This window comes from Cetorhinus maximus, unplaced genomic scaffold, assembly GCF_964194155.1.
Source record: "Cetorhinus maximus unplaced genomic scaffold, sCetMax3.hap1.1 HAP1_SCAFFOLD_3518, whole genome shotgun sequence".
NCBI lineage: Eukaryota > Metazoa > Chordata > Chondrichthyes > Lamniformes > Cetorhinidae > Cetorhinus > Cetorhinus maximus.
This window is the reverse complement of record NW_027599428.1, coordinates 1-19838: the sequence shown is the minus strand read 5'-3', so window position 1 is coordinate 19838 and position 19838 is coordinate 1. Positions and strand designations below refer to the sequence as shown.

The window sequence follows — 19838 nt, the reverse complement described above, 5'->3', positions numbered from 1 at the left end:
GTGTTGGCTCTGTGACGGGTTTCAGAGAGTTTGGCATTGGGATGGGCAGTTGCATTTGTTCCTGGGTATGGGCTAGGGGTTACGTAGAAACATAGAAATTAGGAGCAGGAGTAGGCCATTCAGCCCTTCGAGCCTGCTCCCCCATTCATTACGATCATGGCTGATCATCCAACTCAGTCGCCTGCTCCCGCTTTCTCCCCATATCCTTTGATCCCTTTCACCCCAAGAGTTATATCTAACTCCTTCTTGAAAACACACAATGTTTTGGTCTCAACTACTTTCTGTGGTAAAGAATTCCACAGGCTCACCTCTCTCTGGGTGAAGAAATTTCTCCTCATCTCAGTCCTAAATGGTCTACCTCGTACCCTCAGACTGTGACCCCTGGTTCTGGACACCACCACCATCGGGAACATCCTTCCTGCATCTACCCTGTCTAGTCCTGTTAGAATTTTATAGGTTTCTATGAGATCCCCCCCTCATTCTTCTGAACTCCAGTGAATATAATCCTAACCGACTCAATCTCTCCTCATATGTCAGTCCCGCCATCCTCGGAATCAGTCTGGTAAACCTTCACTGCACTCCCACTATAGCAAGAACATCCTTCCTCAGATAAGGAGACCAAAACTGAACACAATATTCCAGGTGTGGTCTCACCAAGGCCCTGTACAATTGCAGCAAGGCATTCCTGTTCCTGTACTCGAATCCTCTGGCTATGAAGGTCAACATATCATTTGCCTACTTTACCGCCTGCTGCACCTGCATGCTTACCTTCAGCGACTGGTGTACAAGGTCACCCAGGTCTCGTTGCACATTCCCCTCTCTCAATTTATAGCCATTCAGATAATAACCTACCAACGAGAGAACAGGCCATCCTTGACTTGGAATTGTGTAATGAGAAAGGAATAATCGGCAATTTAGTTGTGCGAGGCCCCTTGGGGATGAGCGACCATAATATGATAGAATTCTTCATCAAGATGGAGAGTGACATAGTTGATTCTGAGACTTGGGGCCTGAATCTTAATAAAGGAAACTACGATGGTATGAGGCACGAGTTGACTATGATGGATTGGGAAATGTTACTTAAAGGGATGATGGTGGATAGGCAATGGCAAACGTTCATAGAGCGCATGGGTGAACTGCAACAATTGTTTATTCCTGTCTGGCGCAAAAGTTAAACAGGAAAGGTGGCCAAACCATGGTTTACAAGGGAAATTAGAGATAGTAATTAGATCCAAGGAAGAGGCAAACAAATTGTCCAGAAAAAACAACAGATCTGAGGATTGGGAACACTTTAGAATTCAGCAAAGGAGGACCTAGGGATTGATTAAGAAGGGGAAAATAGAATACGAGAGTAAGCTTGCAGGGAACATAAAAACTGACTGTAAAAGTTTCTCTAGGTATGTGAAGAGAAAAAGATTGGTGAAGACAAATGTAGATCCCTTACAGTCAGAAACAGGGGAATTTATAATGGGGAACAAAGAAATGGCCGATCAATTAAATACATGCTTTGGTTCTGTTTTCACAAAGGAGGACACTGATAACATACTAGAAATGTTGGGGAACACAGGGTTTAGTGAGAGGGATGAACTGAAAGAAATCAGTATTAGTAGGGAAATGGTGTTGGGGAAATTGATGGGATTGAAGGCCGATAAATCCCCAGGGCCTGATAATCTCCATCCCAGAGTATTTAAGGAAGTGGCCCTAGAAATAGTGGATGCATTGGTGGTCATCTTCTGAGAGTCTATAGACTCTGGAACAGTTCCTACAGATTGGAGGGTAGCTAATGTAACCTCACTATTTAAAAAGGGAGGTAGAGAGAAAACAGGGAATTATAGACCAGTCAGCCTGACGTTGGGAGTGGGGAAAATTCTAGAGTCCATTATAAAAGATTTAATAGCTGAGCACGTGGAAAACAGTGGCAGAATCGGACAGAGTCAGCATGGATTTACGAAAGGGAAATCATGCTTGACAAATCTACTGGAATTTTTTGAGGATGTAACTAGTAGAGCTGATGAGGGGGAGCCAGTGGATGTGGTTTATTTGGACTTTCAGAAGGCTTTCGACAAAGTCCCACATAAGAGATTGGTGTGTAAAATTAGAGCGCATGGGATTGGGGGTAGTGTATTGAGATGGATAGAAACTGGTTGGCAGACAGGAAACAAAGAGTAGGAATAAAGGGGTCTTTTTCCGAATGGCAGGCAGTGACTAGTGGGGTACCGCAGGGATCGATGCTGGGACCCCAGCTATTCACAATATATATTAATGATTTAGATGAGGGAATTAAATGTAATATCTCCAAATTTGCAGATGACACAAAGCTGGGTGGGAGGGTGAGCTGTGAGGAGAATGCAGAGATGCTTCAGTGTGATTTGGACAAGCTGTGTGAGTTGGCAAATGCATGGTAGATGCAGTATAATGTGGATAAATGTGAGGTTATCCATTTTGGTAACAAAAACAGGAAGGCAGATTCTTATCTGAATGGCTATAAATTGAGAGAGGGGAATGTGCAACGAGACCTGGGTGTCCTTGTACACCAGTCGCTGAAGGTAAGCATGCAGGTGCAGCAGGCGGTAAAGAAGGCAAATGATATGTTGGCCTTCATAGCCAGAGGATTCGAGTACAGGAACAGGGATGTCTTGCTGCAATTGTACAGGGTATTGGTGAGACCACACCTGGAATATTGTGTTCAGTTTTGGTCTCCTTATCTGAGGATGTTCTTGCTATAGAGGGAGTGCAGCGAAGGTTTACCAGACTGATTCCTGGGATGGCGGGACTGACATATGAGGAGAGATTGAGTCAATTAGGATTATATTCGCTGGAGTTCAGAAGAATGAGGGAGGATCTCATAGAAACCTATAAAATTCTAACAGGACTAGACAGGGTAGATGCAGGAAGGATGTTCCCGATGGTGGTGGTGTCCAGAACCAGGGGTCACAGTCTGAGGATACGGGGTAGACCATTTAAGACTGAGATGAGGAGAAAAGGAGAAATTTCTTCACCCAGAGAATGGTGAGCCTGTGGAATTCGTTACCACAGAAAGTAGTTGAGATCAAAACATTGTATGTTTTCAAGAAGGAGTTAGATATAGCTCTTGGGGCGAAAGGGATCAAAGGGTATGGGGAGAAAGCGGGAGCAAGCTATTGAGTTGGATGATCAGCCATGATCATAATGAATGGGGGAGCAGGCTTGAAGGGCTGATTGGCCTACTCCTGCTCTTAGTTTCTATGTTTCCTGTTTTTGCTACCAAAGTGGATAACCTCACATTTATCCACATTATACTGCATCTGCCATGCATTTGCCCACTCACTCAGCTTGTCCAAATCACACTGAAGCATCTCTGCATCCTCCTCACAGCTCACCCTCCCACCCAGCCTAAACACCAAACCCTGAACCCCAAACATCAAACCCTGAACCCCAAACACCAGACCCTGAACCCAAAACACCGAAATCTGAACCCCAAACACCAGATCCTGAACCTCAAACAGCAAACCCTGATCCTCAAACCCTGAACCCTAAACACCAAACCCTGAACCCCAAACATCAAACCCTGAACCCTAAACACCAAATCCTGAAGCCTAAACACCAAGCCTTGAACCCAAACACCAAACCCTGTACCCAAAACACCAAGCCCTGAATCTCAAACACCAAACCCCGAACCCCGAGCAGCAAAACCTAAACCCCAAACCCAAAACCACAATTACCACAATATGAACCCCAAATACAAAACCCTCAACTCCAAACACCAAACCTCAAACACCAAACCCTGAACCCCAAACATCAAACCCTGAACCCCAAACACCAGACCCTGAACCCAAAACACCGAAATCTGAACCCCAAACACCAGATCCTGAACCTCAAACAGCAAACCCTGATCCTCAAACCCTGAACCCTAAACACCAAACCCTGAACCCCAAACATCAAACCCTGAACCCTAAACACCAAATCCTGAAGCCTAAACACCAAGCCTTGAACCCAAACACCAAACCCTGTACCCAAAACACCAAGCCCTGAATCTCAAACACCAAACCCCGAACCCCGAGCAGCAAAACCTAAACCCCAAACCCAAAACCACAATTACCACAATATGAACCCCAAATACAAAACCCTCAACTCCAAACACCAAACCTCAAACACCAAACCCTGAACCCAAAACACCAGATCCTGAACCCAAAACACCAGATCCTGAACCTCAAACAGCAAACCCTGATCCTCAAACCCTGAACCCTAAACACCAAACCTTGAATCTAAACACCAAACCCTGTACACAAAACATCACACCCTGAATCCCGAGCAGCAAACCCTAAACCCCAAACAGCAAACACCAAACCACAATTACCAGAATATGAACCCCAAATAAAAAACCCTCAACTCCAAACACCAAACACTGAACCTCAAACACCAAACCCTGAACCCCATCCCCTGAACCCCAAACACCTAATCCTGAACCCCAAACCCTCAAACACCAAAACCTGACTGCAAACACCAAACCCTGAACCCCAAACACCAGACCCTGAACCCAAAACACCGAAATATGAACCCCATACACCAGATCCTGAACCTCAAACAGCAAACCCTGATCCTCAAACCCTGAACCCTAAACACCAAACCCTGAACCCCAAACACCAGACCCTGAACCCAAAACACCGAAATCTGAACCCCAAACACCAGATCCTGAACCTCAAACAGCAAACCCTGATCCTCAAACCCTGAACCCTAAACACCAAACCCTGAACCCCAAACACCAGACCCTGAACCCAAAACACCGAAATCTGAACCCCAAACACCAGATCCTGAACCTCAAACAGCAAACCCTGATCCTCAAACCCTGAACCCTAAACACCAAACCCTGAACCCCAAACACCAGACCCTGAACCCAAAACACCGAAATCTGAACCCCAAACACCAGATCCTGAACCTCAAACAGCAAACCCTGATCCTCAAACCCTGAACCCTAAACACCAAATCCTGAAGCCTAAACACCAGACCCTGAACCCAAAACACCGAAATCTGAACCCCAAACACCAGATCCTGAACCTCAAACAGCAAACCCTGATCCTCAAACCCTGAACCCTAAACACCAAATCCTGAAGCCTAAACACCAAACCTTGAACCCAAACACCAAACCCTGTACCCAAAACACCAAACCCTGAATCTCAAACACCAAACCCTGAACCCCGAGCAGCAAAACCTAAACACCAAACCCAAAACCACAATTACCACAATATGAACCCCAAATACAAAACCCTCAACTCCAAACACTAAACACTGAACCTCAAACACCAAACCCTGAACCCCAAACACCAAACTCTGAACCCCGAACACCAACCCTGAACCCCAAACCCCTAATCCTGAACCCCAAACCCTCAAACACCAAATCAGTGTTTGGGGTCAGTGTTTGGGGTGTCGGGGTTAGAGTTTGGGGTCAGTGTTTGGGGTGTCGGGGTCAGTGTTTGGGGTGTCGGTGTTAGTGTTTGGGGTGTCGGGGTTAGAGTTTGGGGTGTCGGGGTCAGTGTTTGGGGTGTCGGGGTCAGTGTTTGGGGTGTCGGGGTCGGTGTCTGGGGTGTCGGGGTCAGTGTTTGGGGTGTCGGGGTTAGAGTTTGGGGTCAGTGTTTGGGGTGTCGGGGTCAGTGTCTGGGGTGTCGGGGTCAGTGTTTGGGGTGTCGGGGTTAGTGTTTGGGGTGTCGGGGTCAGTGTTTGGGGTGTCGGGGTCAGTGTTTGGGGTCAGTGTTTGGGGTGTCGGGGTCAGTGTTTGGGGTCAGTGTTTGGGGTGTCGGGGTCAGTGTTTGGGGTCAGTGTTTGGGGTGTCGGGGTCAGTGTTTGGGGTGTTGGGGTCAGTGTCTGGGGTGTCGGTGTCAGTGTCTGGGGTGTCGGTGTCAGTGTTTGGGGTGTCGGGGTCAGTGTTTGGGGTGTCGGGGTCAGTGTTTGGGGTGTCGGTGTCAGTGTCTGGGGTGTCGGTGTCAGTGTTTGGGGTGTCGGGGTCAGTGTTTGGGGTGTCGGGGTCAGTGGGGTGTCGGGGTCAGTGTTTGGGGTGTCGGGGTCAGTGTTTGGGGTGTCGGGGTCAGTGTCTGGGGTGTCGGGGTCAGTGTCTGGGGTGTCGGGGTTAGAGTTTGGGGTCAGTGTTTGGGGTGTCGGTGTTAGTGTTTGGGGTGTCGGTGTTAGTGTTTGGGGTGTCGGGGTTAGAGTTTGGGGCGTCGGGGTCAGTGTTTGGGGTGTCGGGGTCAGTGTTTGGGGTGTCATGGTCAGTGTTTGGGGTGTCGGGGTCAGTGTTTGGGGTGTCGGGGTCAGTGTCTGGGGTGTCGGGGTCAGTGTTTGGGGTGTCGGGGTTAGAGTTTGGGGTCAGTGTTTGGGGTGTCGGGGTCAGTGTTTGGGGTGTCGGGGTCAGTGTTTGGGGTGTCGGGGTCAGTGTCTGGGGTGTCGGGGTCAGTGTTTGGGGTCAGTGTTTGGGGTGTCGGTGTTAGTGTTTGGGGTGTCGGGGTCAGTGTTTGGGGTGTCGGGGTCAGTGTTTGGGGTGTCGGGGTCAGTGTCTGGGGTGTCGGGGTCAGTGTTTGGGGTCAGTGTTTGGGGTGTCGGTGTTAGTGTTTGGGGTGTCGGGGTCAGTGTTTGGGGTGTCGGGGTCAGTGTTTGGGGTCAGTGTTTGGGGTGTCGGGGTCAGTGTTTGGGGTCAGTGTTTGGGGTGTCGGGGTCAGTGTTTGTGGGTCAGTGTTTGGGGTGTCGGGGTCAGTGTTTGGGGTGTCGGGGTCAGTGTCTGGGGTGTCGGTGTCAGTGTTTGGGGTGTCGGGGTCAGTGTTTGGGGTCAGTGTTTGGGGTGTCGGGGTCAGTGTCTGGGGTGTCGGTGTCAGTGTTTGGGGTGTCGGGGTCAGTGTTTGGGGTCAGTGTTTGGGGTGTCGGGGTCAGTGTCTGGGGTGTCGGGGTCAGTGTCTGGGGTGTCGGGGTCAGTGTCTGGGGTGTCGGGGTCAGTGTCTGGGGTGTCGGGGTCAGTGTTTGGGGTGTCGGGGTCAGTGTTTGGGGTGTCGGTGTCAGTGTTTGGGGTCGGTGTTTGGGGTCAGTGTTTGGGGTGTCGGTGTCAGTGTTTGGGGTGTCGGGGTCAGTGTTTGGGGTGTCGGGGTCAGTGTCTGGGGTGTCGGGGTCAGTGTTTGGGGTGTCGGGGTCAGTGTTTGGGGTGTCGGTGTCAGTGTTTGGGGTGTCGGGGTCAGTGTTTGGGGTGTCGGTGTCAGTGTTTGGGGTGTCGGTGTCAGTGTCTGGGGTGTCGGGGTCAGTGTTTGGGGTGTCGGGGTCAGTGTCTGGGGTGTCGGGGTCAGTGTTTGGGGTCAGTGTTTGGGGTGTCGGTGTCAGTGTTTGGGGTGTCGGTGTCAGTGTTTGGGGTGTCGGGGTCAGTGTCTGGGGTGTCGGGGTCAGTGTTTGGGGTGTCGGGGTCAGTGTTTGGGGTGTCGGTGTCAGTGTTTGGGGTGTCGGGGTCAGTGTTTGGGGTCAGTGTTTGGGGTGTCGGGGTCAGTGTTTGGGGTGTCGGGGTCAGTGTTTGGGGTGTCGGGGTCAGTGTTTGGGGTCAGTGTTTGGGGTGTCGGTGTCAGTGTTTGGGGTGTCGGTGTCAGTGTTTGGGGTGTCGGGGTCAGTGTTTGGGGTTGGTGTTTGGGGTCAGTGTTTGGGGTGTCGGTGTCAGTGTTTGGGGTGTCGGGGTCAGTGTTTGGCGTCAGTGTCTGGGGTGTCGGGGTCAGTGTCTGGGGTGTCGGGGTCAGTGTTTGGGGTCAGTGTTTGGGGTGTCGGTGTCAGTGTTTGGGGTGTCGGTGTCAGTGTTTGGGGTGTCGGGGTCAGTGTCTGGGGTGTCGGGGTCAGTGTTTGGGGTGTCGGGGTCAGTGTTTGGGGTGTCGGTGTCAGTGTTTGGGGTGTCGGGGTCAGTGTTTGGGGTGTCGGTGTCAGTGTTTGGGGTGTCGGTGTCAGTGTTTGGGGTGTCGGGGTCAGTGTTTGGGGTGTCGGGGTCAGTGTTTGGGGTTGGTGTTTGGGGTCAGTGTTTGGGGTGTCGGTGTCAGTGTTTGGGGTGTCGGGGTCAGTGTTTGGCGTCAGTGTCTGGGGTGTCGGGGTCAGTGTCTGGGGTGTCGGGGTCACTGTCTGGGGTGTCGGGGTCAGTGTTTGGGGTCAGTGTTTGGGGTGTCGGGGTCAGTGTTTGGCGTCAGTGTCTGGGGTGTCGGGGTCAGTGTTTGGGGTGTCGGGGTCAGTGTTTGGGGTGTCGGGGTCAGTGTCTGGGGTGTCGGGGTCAGTGTTTGGGGTCAGTGTTTGGGGTGTCGGGGTCAGTGTTTGGGGTGTCGGGGTCAGTGTTTGGGGTGTCGGGGTCAGTGTCTGGGGTGTCGGGGTCAGTGTTTGGGGTCAGTGTTTGGGGTGTCGGGGTCAGTGTTTGGCGTCAGTGTCTGGGGTGTCGGGGTCAGTCTGGTTGGGCTTTGCTGCTGTTGGTCAGTCTCTGGGGTCAGGGGTCACCGCCTCCAGTCTCGAGCAGAGACCGTTAGTTGTTCCATTCCGTCCGGCAGCACGTGGCAGACGTGGTCCGTTGTGATTGGCGGATTTCGCGCGGGTTGAGAGGCCGTCTTCTGATTGGTGCATCACGGGCAGGAGAGACGGTTCTGATTGGCCGATTTCCGGAGTTTGTAGGTTCCCCGCCCCCTCTGCGGTCCGAGTGAAGAAACCCGAGTGACCCTCCCCGTGTCCGGCCGAGTGACCGTCCCCCGAGTCCGGCCGAGTGACCCTCCCCGAGTCCGGCCGAGTGACCATCCCCCGAGTCCGGCCGAGTGACCCTCCCCCGAGTCCGGCCGAGTGACCCTCCCCCGAGTCCGGCCGAGTGACCGTCCCCGAGTCCGGCCGAGTGACCGTCCCCCGAGTCCGGCCGAGTGACCCTCCCCCGAGTCCGGCCGAGTGACCCTCCGAGTCCGGCCGAGTGACCCTCCCCCGAGTCCGGCCGAGTGACCCTCCCCCGAGTCCGGCCGAGTGACCGTCCCCGAGTCCGGCCGAGTGACCCTCCCCCGAGTCCGGCCGAGTGACCCTCCCCCGAGTCCGGCCGAGTGACCCTCCCCCGAGTCCGGCCGAGTGACCCGGCCGAGTGACCCGGCCGAGTCCGGCCGAGTGACCCTCCGAGTCCGGCCGAGTGACCGTCCCCCGAGTCCGGCCGAGTGACCGTCCCCCGAGTCCGGCCGAGTGACCCTCCCCGAGTCCGGCCGAGTGACCGTCCCCCGAGTCCGGCCGAGTGACCCTCCCCGAGTCCGGCCGAGTGACCGTCCCACGAGTCCGGCCGAGTGACCGTCCCACGAGTCCGGCCGAGTGACCGTCCCCCGAGTCCGGCCGAGTGACCCTCCCCGAGTCCGGCCGAGTGACCGTCCCCCGAGTCCGGCCGAGTGACCCTCCCCGAGTCCGGCCGAGTGACCGTCCCACGAGTCCGGCCGAGTGACCGTCCCACGAGTCCGGCCGAGTGACCGTCCCACGAGTCCGGCCGAGTGACCGTCCCACGAGTCCGGCCGAGTGACCGTCCCCCGAGTCCGGCCGATGGCGGCTGCAGCCGCCTCTCTTCTTTGTCATCTCCTCATGATGGGAACAGGTGAGGGGGTGGGGTCAGGGTGAGGGGGCGGGGTCAGTGTCAGTGGGCGGGGTCTGGTGAGGGGGCGGGGTCTGGGTGAGGGGGCGGGGTCTGGGTGAGGGGGCGGGGTCTGGGTGAGGGGGCGGGGTCTGGGTGATGGGGCGGGGTCAGGGCCAGGGGGCGGGGTCGGGGTCAGGGCCAGGGGGCGGGGTCAGGGCCAGGGGGCGGGGTCGGGGTCAGGGCCAGGGGGCGGGGTCAGGGCCAGGGGGCTGGCTTCGGTGTTACTGATTGCGAGGGATGGGTTCCCTGGATAATGGGTTTTCACTGTTAGTGTAACTAATCTTCAGCAAGCCCAATCTGTCTGCCCCGCCCCGCCCCGTCCCGCCCCGCCCCGTCTCATCCTGTCCCGCCCCGTCTCATCCTGTCCCGCCCCGTCTCATCCTGTCCCGCCCCGCTCCGCTCCTCCCCGCCCCGCCCCGCCCCGTCTCATCCTGTCCCGCCCCGCCCCGCCCCGCCCCGCCCCGTCCCGCCCCACCCCGCCCCGCCCCGTCTCATCCTGTCCCGCCCCGCCCCGTCACATCGTGTCCCGTCCCGCCCCGCCCCGTCTCATCCTGTCCCGCCCCGCCCCGTCACATCGTGTCCCGTCCCGCCCCGCCCCGTCTCATCCTGTCCCGCCCCGCCCCGTCACATCGTGTCCCGTCCCGCCCCGCCCCGTCTCATCCTGTCCCGCCCCGCCCCGTCTCATCCTGTCCCGCCCCGCTCCGCTCCTCCCCGCCCCGCCCCGTCTCATCCTGTCCCGCCCCGCTCCGCTCCTCCCCGCCCCGCCCCGTCTCATCCTGTCCCGCCCCGCTCCGCTCCTCCCCGCCCCGCCCCGTCTCATCCTGTCCCGCCCCGCCCCGTCACATCGTGTCCCGTCCCGCCCCGCCCCGTCTCATCCTGTCCCGCCCCGCCCCGTCTCATCCTGTCCCGCCCCGCTCCGCTCCTCCCCGCCCCGCCCCGTCTCATCCTGTCCCGCCCCGCCCCGTCACATCGTGTCCCGTCCCGCCCCGCCCCGTCTCATCCTGTCCCGCCCCGCTCCGCTCCTCCCCGCCCCGCCCCGTCTCATCCTGTCCCGCCCCGCTCCGCTCCTCCCCGCCCCGCCCCGTCTCATCCTGTCCCGCCCCGCTCCGCTCCTCCCCGCCCCGCCCCGTCTCATCCTGTCCCGCCCCGCTCCGCTCCTCCCCGCCCCGTCTCATCCTGTCCCGCCCCGCTCCGCTCCTCCCCGTCCCGCCCCGTCTCATCCTGTCCCGCCCCGCTCCGCTCCTCCCCGCCCCGCCCCGTCTCATCCTGTCCCGCCCCGCCCCGTCACATCGTGTCCCGTCCCGCCCCGCCCCGTCTCATCCTGTCCCGCCCCGCTCCGCTCCTCGCCGCCCCGCCCCGCCCCGTCTCATCCTGTCCCGCCCCGCCCCGTCTCATCCTGTCCCGCCCCGCTCCGCTCCTCCCCACCCCGCCCCGCCCAGTCTCATCCTGTCCCGCCCCGCCCCGTCACATCGTGTCCCGTCCCGCCCCGCCCCGTCTCATCCTGTCCCGCCCCGCTCCGCTCCTCCCCGCCCCGCCCCGCCCCGCCCCGTCTCATCCTGTCCCGCCCCGCCCCGCCCCGTCACATCCTGTCCCGTCCCGCCCCGCCCCGTCCCGCCCCGCCCCGTCTCATCCTGTCCCGCCCCGCTCCGCTCCTCCCCGCCCCGCCCCGCCCCGCCCCGTCTCATCCTGCCCCGCCCCGCCCCGTCACATCCTGTCCCGCCCCGCTCCGCTCCTCCCCGTCCCGCCCCGTACCGGCCTGTCCCGCCCCGTCCGGCACCGTCTCGCCCCGCCCCGCCTCGCCCCGTCTCGCCCCGTCCCGCCACGGCGGGCCCCGTCCCGCCACGTCGGGCCCCGCCCTGTCTCACCCCGTCTCGCCCCGCCCCACCTCGCCCCGTCCCGCCCCGTCCCGCCTCGCCCCGTCGCGCCCCGCCCCGCCTCGCCTCGCCCCGTCCCGCCCCGTAGCGCCCGTCTCGCCCCGTAGCGCCCGTCTCGCCCCGTCGCACCCAGTCTCACCCAGTCTCTATCTCTCGGTTTCTCAGACCCGTCCCAGGGACTGTCCTTGACCACACTCTCAGTGACCGCCATCATCGGCAAAACGGTGACATTTCCTGGCAGCTCGAGAATGAACCCTAGATCCATCGAGTGGACCTACCGCAGATCACCTGCAAGTCACAGCACAGGCATCTGCAACTGGTACCGCAACAATCCCGTGGACTGCAACGCACCCTACAAACACCGGATGCGCCTGTACCTCAATGGCTCACTAAGCATTCAATACCTCAACTCGGCGGATTCCGGCTGGTATCACATCCTTATCACGTACAGCTGGCATGACAAATTTCAGAGGTATATCATACTGCAGGTGAACGGTGAGTAGCTTCCTACCCTTGCTCCTCCTTCAGGACCGACACTGAGTCACATACCTTGCACCAGCAGGGCACTTCCTCTCTCTCTCAGGGAGATATCTGTACACTGACTGGTGTCTCTCAGTCCCTCTCTCTCAGGGAGATATCTGTACACTGACTGGTGTCTCTCAGTCTCTCTCTCTCAGGGAGATATCTGTACACTGACTGGTGTCTCTCAGTCCCTCTCTCTCAGGGAGATATCTGTACACTAACTGGTGTCTCTCAGTCCCTCTCTCTCAGGGAGATATCTGTACACTGACTGGTGTCTCTCAGTCCCCTCTCTCTCAGGGAGATATCTGTACACTGACTGGTGTCTCTCAGTCCCTCTCTCTCTCAGGGAGATATCTGTACACTGACTGGTGTCTCTCAGTCCCCTCTCTCTCTCTCAGGGAGATATCTGTACACTGACTGGTGTCTCTCAGTCCCTCTCTCTCAGGGAGATATCTGTATACTGATTGGTGTCTCTCAGTCCCTCTCTCTCAGGGAGATATCTGTACACTGACTGGTGTCTCTCAGTCCCTCTCTCTCAAGGAGATATCTGTACACTGACTGGTGTCTCTCAGTGCCTCTCCGGGAGATATCTGTACACTGACTTGAGTCTCACAGTCCCTCTCTCTCAGGGAGATATCTGTACACTGACTGGTGTCTCTCAGTCCCTCTCTCTGTCAGGGAGATATCTGTATACTGATTGGTGTCTCTCAGTTCCTCTCTCTCAGGGAGATATCAGTACACTGACTGGTGTCTCTCAGTCCCTCTCTCTCTCACGGAGATATCTGTACACTGACTGGTGTCTCTCAGTCCTCTCTCTCAGGGAGATATCTGCACACTGACTGGTGTCTCTCAGTCTCTCTCTCTCTCAGGGAGATATCTGTACACTGACTGGTGTCTCTCATTCCCTCTCTCTCAGGGAGTTATCTCTATACTGACTGGTGTCTCTCAGTCCCTCTCTCTCAGGGAGATATCTGTACACTGACTGGTGTCTCTCAGTCCCCTCTCTCTCACGGAGATATCTGTACACTGACTGGTGTCTCTCAGTCCTCTCTCAGGGAGATATCTGTATACTGACTGGTGTCTCTCAGTCCCTCTCTCTCAGGGAGATATATGTAAACTGACTGGTGTCTCTCAGTCCCTCTCTCTCAGGGAGATATCTGTACACTGACTGGTGTCTCTCAGTCCCTCTCTCTCAGGGAGATATCTGCACACTGACTGTTGTCTCTCAGTCCCTCTCTCTCAGGGAGATATCTGCACTCTGACTGGTCTCTCTCAGTCCCTCTCTCTCAGGGAGATATCTGTACACTGACTGGTGTCTCTCAGTCCCTCTCTCTCAGGGAGATATCTGTACACTGACTGGTGTCTCTCAGTCCCTCTCTCTCAGGGAGATATCTGTACACTGACTGGTGTCTCTCAGTCCCTCTCTCTCAGGGAGATATCTGTACACTGACTGGTTTCTCTCAGTCCCTCTCTCTCAGGGAGATATCTGTACACTGACTGGTGTCTCTCAGTCCCTCTCTCTCAGGGAGATATCTGTACTCTGACTGGTGTCTCTCAGTCCCTCTCTCTCTCAGGGAGATATCTGTACACTGACTGGTGTCTCTCAGTCCGTCTCTCTCTCAGGGAGATATCTGGACACTGACTGGTGTCTCTCAGTCTCCTCTCTCTCAGGGAAATATCTGTACACTGACTGGTGTCTCTCAGTCCCTCTCTCTCAGGGTGATATCTGTACACTGACTGGTGTCTCTCAGTCCTCTCTCTCTTAGGGAGATATCTGTACGCTGACTGGTGTCTCTCAGTCCCTCTCTCTCGGGGAGATATCTGTACACTGACTGGTGTCTCTCAGTCCCATTCTCTCAGGGAGATATCTGTATACTGACTGGTGTCTCTCAGTCCCCTCTCTCTCAGGGAGATATCTGTATACTGACTGGTGTCTCTCAGTCTCTCTCTCTCTCAGGGAGATATCTGTACACTGACTGGTGTCTCTCAGTCCCTCTCTCTCAGGGAGATATCTGTACACTGACTGGTGTCTCTCAGTCCCTCTCTCTCAGGGAGATATCTGCACACTGACTGGTGTCTCTCAGTCTCTCTCTCTCTCAGGGAGATATCTGTACACTGACTGGTGTCTCTCAGTCCCTCTCTCTCAGGGAGATATCTGTACACTGACTGGTGTCTCTCATTATCTCTCTCTCAGGGAGATATCTGTGCACAGTATCTCATACTTAGCTGTAACTGTCCTGGGAGTGTTTGGGAAGAGCGTTAATGGAGCTTTATTCCCAGCGCAGAAATTTCTACTACTTGCTGTTTTCTACCAACCTTGTGTTCTTCAGCTACATTTGAAATATCTGTTTCCTTTTCAGCCTCTGTACCCTGCACAGTTCGATCACAGCTTTTCTTCGTACCTGCTCTGTTGCTTGTCATGTCTTCTGTGGTGAATGGGCACATTTAAAGGTAAATTATTTTGCAGACTTTGCATGCTCAACCCATGTACACTCTCCCCTATTACAGTCTTTATTCCCCCATTCCATCTCCTCCCACAGTCCATGTACACTCTCCCCTATCACAGTCTCTACACCCCATTCAATCTCCTCCCACAGTCCATGTACACTCTCCACTATCACAGTCTCTACACCCCATTCAATCTCCTCCCACAGTCCATGTACACTCTCCCCTATCACAGTCTCTACACCCCATTCAATCCCCTCCCACAGTCCATGTACACTCTCCCCTATCACAGTCTCTACACCCCATTCAATCTCCTCCCACAGTCCATGTACACTCTCCCCTATCACAATCTCTACACCCCATTCAATCCCCTCCCACAGTCCATGTACACTCTCCCCTATCACAGTCTCTACATCCCATTCAATCTCCTCCCACAGTCCATGTACACTCTCCCCTATCACAGCCTCTACACCCCATTCAATCTCCTCCCATAGTCCATGTACACTCTCCCCTATCACAGTCTCTACACCCCATTCAATCTCCTCCCACAGTCCATGTACACTCTCCCCTATCACAGTCTGTACACCCCATTCACTCTCCTCCCACAGTCCATGTACACTCTCCCCTATCGCAATCTCTACACCCCATTCAATCTCCTCCAACAGTCCATGTACACTCTCCCCTATCACAGCCCCTAAACGCCCATTCAATCCCCTCCCACAGTCCATGTACACTCTCCCCATCACAGTCTCTATACCACCATTCAATCTCCTCCCACAGTCCATGTAGACTCTCGCCTATTACAGTCTCTACTGCCCATTCAATCTCCTCCCACAGTCCATGTACGCTCTCCCCTATCACAGTTTCTACACCATATTCAATCCCCTCCCACAGTCCATGTACACACTCCCCTATCACAGTCTCTACACCCCATTCAATCCACTCCCACAGTCCATGTACACTCTCCCCTATCACAGTCTCTACACCCCATTCAATCCACTCCCACAGTCCATGTACACTCTCCCCTATCACAGTCTCTACACCCTATTCAATCCACTCCCACAGTCCATGTACACTCTCCCCTATCACAGTCTCTACACCCCATTCAATCCACTCCCACAGTCCATGTACACTCTCCCCTATCACAGTCTCTTCACCCCATTCAATCTCCTCCCACAGTCCATGTAAAGTCTCTCCTATCACAGTCTCTACGCCCCCTTTCAATCTCCTCCCACAGTCGTTGTACACTCTCCCCTATCACAGTCTCTACACCCCATTCGGTCTCCTCCCACAATCCATGTACACTCTCCCCTATCACAGTCACTACACCCCCATTCAATATCCTCCCACAGTCCATGTACACTCTCCCCTATCACAGTCTCTACACCCCATTCGGTCTCCTCCCACAATCCATGTACACTCTCCCCTATCACAGTCACTACACCCCCATTCAATATCCTCCCACAGTCCATGTACACTCTCCCCTATCACAATCTCTACATCCCATTCAATCCCCTCCCACAGTCCATGTACACTCCACCCTGTAACAGTCTCTACACCCCCATTCAATCTCCTCCCACAGTCCATGTACACTCTCCCCATCACAGTCTCTAAAGCCCCATTCAATCTCCTCCCACAGTCCATGTACACTCTCCCCTCTCACAGTCTCTATACCCCCGTTCAATCTCATCCCACAGTCCATGTACACTATCCCCAATCGCAATCTCTACACACCATTCACTCTCCTCCTACAGTCCATGAAAACTCTCCCCTATCACAGTTTCTACATCCCATTCACTCTCCTCCCACAGTCCATGTACACTCTCCCCTATCACAGTCTCTAAATCCCATTCACTCTCCTCCCACAGTCCATATACACTCTCCTCTATCACAGTCTCTACACCCCATTCAATCTCCTCCTACAGTCCATGTACACTGTCCCCTATCACAGTCTATACACCCCATTCAATCTCCTCTCAAAGTCCATGTACACTCTCCCCTATCACAGTCTCTACATCCCATTCACTCTCCTCCCACAGTCCATGTACACTCTCCCCTATCACGGTCTCTATACCCCATTCAATCCCCTCCCACAGTCCATGTACACTCTCCCCTATCACAGTTTCTACACCCCATTCAATCTCCTCCCACAGTCCATGTACACTCTCCCCTATCACAGCCCCTAAACCCCCATTCAATACCCTCCGACAGTCCATGTACACTCTCCCCTATCACAGTTTCTACACCCCATTCAATCTCCTCCCATAGTCCATGTACACTCTCCCCTATCACAGCCCCTAAACCCCCATTCAATACCCACCCACAGTCCATGTACACTCTCCCCTATCACAGCCCCTAAACCCCCATTCAATACCCACCCACAGTCCATGTACACTCTCCCCTATCACAGCCCCTAAACCCCCATTCAATACCCTCCCACAGTCCATGTACACTCTCCCCTATGACAGTTTCTACACCCCATTCAATCTCCTCCCACAGTCCATGTACACTCTCCCCTATCACAGTTTCTACACCCCATTCAATCTCCTCCCACAGTCCATGTACACTCTCCCCTATCACAGCCCCTAAACCCCCATTCAATAACCACCCACAGTCCATGTACACTCTCCCCTATCACAGTCTCTACAGCCCATTCAATCCCCTCCCACAGTCCATGTACACTCTCCCCTATCACAGTCTGTACACCCCATTCAATCCCCTCCCAGAGTCCATTTACACTCTCCCCTATCACAGTCTCTTCACCCCATTCAATCTCCTCCCACAGTCCATGTACACTCTCCCCTATCACAGTCTCTACACCCCGTTCAATCTCCTCCCACAGTCCATGTACACTCTCCCCTATCACAGTCTCTAAACCCCATTCAATCCCCTCCCACAGTCCATGTACACTCTCCCCTATCACAGTCTCTACATCCCATTCACTCTCCTCCCACAGTCCATGTACACTCTCCCCTATCACAGTCTCTAAATCCCATTCACTCTCCTCCCACAGTCCATATACACTCTCCTCAATCACAGTCTCTACACCCCATTCAATCTCCTCCTACAGTCCATGTACACTCTCCCCTATCACAGTCTATACACCCCATTCAATCCCCTCTCAGAGTCCATGTACACTCTCCCCTATCACAGTCTCTACATCCCATTCACTCTCCTCCCACAGTCCATGTACACTCTCCCCTATCACAGTCTCTATACCCCATTCAATCCCCTCCCACAGTCCATGTACACTCTCCCCTATCACAGTCTATACACCCCATTCAATCCCCTCCCCCAGTCCACGTACACTCTCCCCTATCACAGTCTCTACACCCCATTCAATCTCCTCCCACAGTCCATGTACACTCTCCCCTATCACAGCCCCTAAACCCCCATTCAATACCCTCCCACAGTCCATGTACACTCTCCCCTATCACAGCCCCTAAACCCCCATTCAATCTCCTCCCACAGTCCATGTACACTCTCCCCTATCACAGCCCCTAAACCCCCATTCAATACCCTCCCATAGTCCATGTACACTCTCCCCTATCACAGCCCCTAAACCCCCATTCAATACCCTCCCACAGTCCATGTACACTCTCCCCTATCACAGTCTCTTCACCCCATTCAATCTCCTCCCACAGTCCATGTACACTCTCCCCTATCACAGTTTCTACACCCCCATTCAATCTCCTCCCACAGTCCATGTACACTCTCCCCTATCACAGTTTCTACATCCCCATTCAATCTCCTCCCACAGTCCATGTACACTCTCCCCTATCACAGTCTCTACACCCCATTCAATCTCCTCCCACAGTCCATGTACACTCTCCCCTATCACAGTCTCTACACCCCATTCAATCTCCTCCCACAGTCCATGTACACTCTCCCCTATCACAGTTTCTACACCCCCATTCAATCTCCTCCCACAGTCCAAGTACACTCTCCCCTATCACAGTTTCTACACCCTATTCAATCCCCTCCCCCAGTCCATGTACACTCTCCCCTATCACAGTCTCTTCACCCCATTCAATCCCCTCCCCCAGTCCATGTACACTCTCCCCTATCACAGTCTCTACACCCCAGTCAATCCCCTCCCACAGTCCATGTACACTCTCCCCTATCACAGTTTCTACACCCCGTTCAATCTCCTCTCACAATCCATGTACACTCTCCCCTATCACAGTCTCTTCACCCCATTGAATCTCCTCCCACAGTCCATGTACACTCTCCCCTATCACAGTTTCTACACCCCCATTCAATCTCCTCCCACAGTCCATGTACTCTCTCCCCTATCACAGTCTCTACACCCCATTCAATCTCCTCCCACAGTCCATGTACACTCTCCCCTATCACAGTTTCTACACCCTATTCAATCCCCTCCCCCAGTCCATGTACACTCTCCCCTATCACAGTCTCTACACCCCATTCAATCCCCTCCCACAGTCCATGTACACTCTCCCCTATCACAGTCTCTAAACCCCATTCAATCTCCTCCTACAGTCCATGTACACTGTCCCCTATCACAGTCTATACACCCCATTCAATCCCCTCTCAGAGTCCATGTACACTCTCCCCTATCACAGTCTCTACATCCCATTCACTCTCCTCCCACAGTCCATGTACACTCTCCCCTATCACAGTCTCTATACCCCATTCAATCCCCTCCCACAGTCCATGTACACTCTCCCCTATCACAGTCTATACACCCCATTCAATCCCCTCCCCCAGTCCATGTACACTCTCCCCTATCACAGTCTCTACACCCCATTCAATCTCCTCCCACAGTCCATGTACACTCTCCCCTATCACAGCCCCTAAACCCCCATTCAATACCCTCCCACAGTCCATGTACACTCTCCCCTATCACAGCCCCTAAACCCCCATTCAATCTTCTCCCACAGTCCATGTACACTCTCCCCTATCACAGCCCCTAAACCCCCATTCAATACCCTCCCACAGTCCATGTACACTCTCCCCTATCACAGCCCCTAAACCCCCATTCAATACCCTCCCACAGTCCATGTACACTCTCCCCTATCACAGTCTCTTCACCCCATTCAATCTCCTCCCGCAGTCCATGTACACTCTCCCCTATCACAGTTTCTACACCCCCATTCAATCTCCTCCACAGTCCATGTACACTCTCCCCTATCACAGTTTCTACATCCCCATTCAATCTCCTCCCACAGTCCATGTACACTCTCCCCTATCACAGTCTCTACACCCCATTCAATCTCCTCCCACAGTCCATGTACACTCTCCCCTATCACAGTCTCTACACCCCATTCAATCTCCTCCCACAGTCCAAGTACACTCTCCCCTATCACAGTTTCTACACCCCCATTCAATCTCCTCCCACAGTCCAAGTACACTCTCCCCTA

The 19838-nt window shown here is 54.8% G+C and overlaps 1 long non-coding RNA gene across 1 annotated transcript; it reads left to right on the top strand.

Annotated features, from left to right (window-relative positions):
• Positions 1–12616: 12616 nt before the first annotated feature.
• Positions 12617–14172, top strand: LOC144678059 (uncharacterized). The gene is made up of 3 exons (XR_013575927.1): positions 12617–12719; positions 13427–13619; positions 13903–14172. It is a non-coding gene; the product is annotated as an uncharacterized LOC144678059 (long non-coding RNA).
• The last annotated feature ends 5666 nt before the right edge of the window (positions 14173–19838 follow it).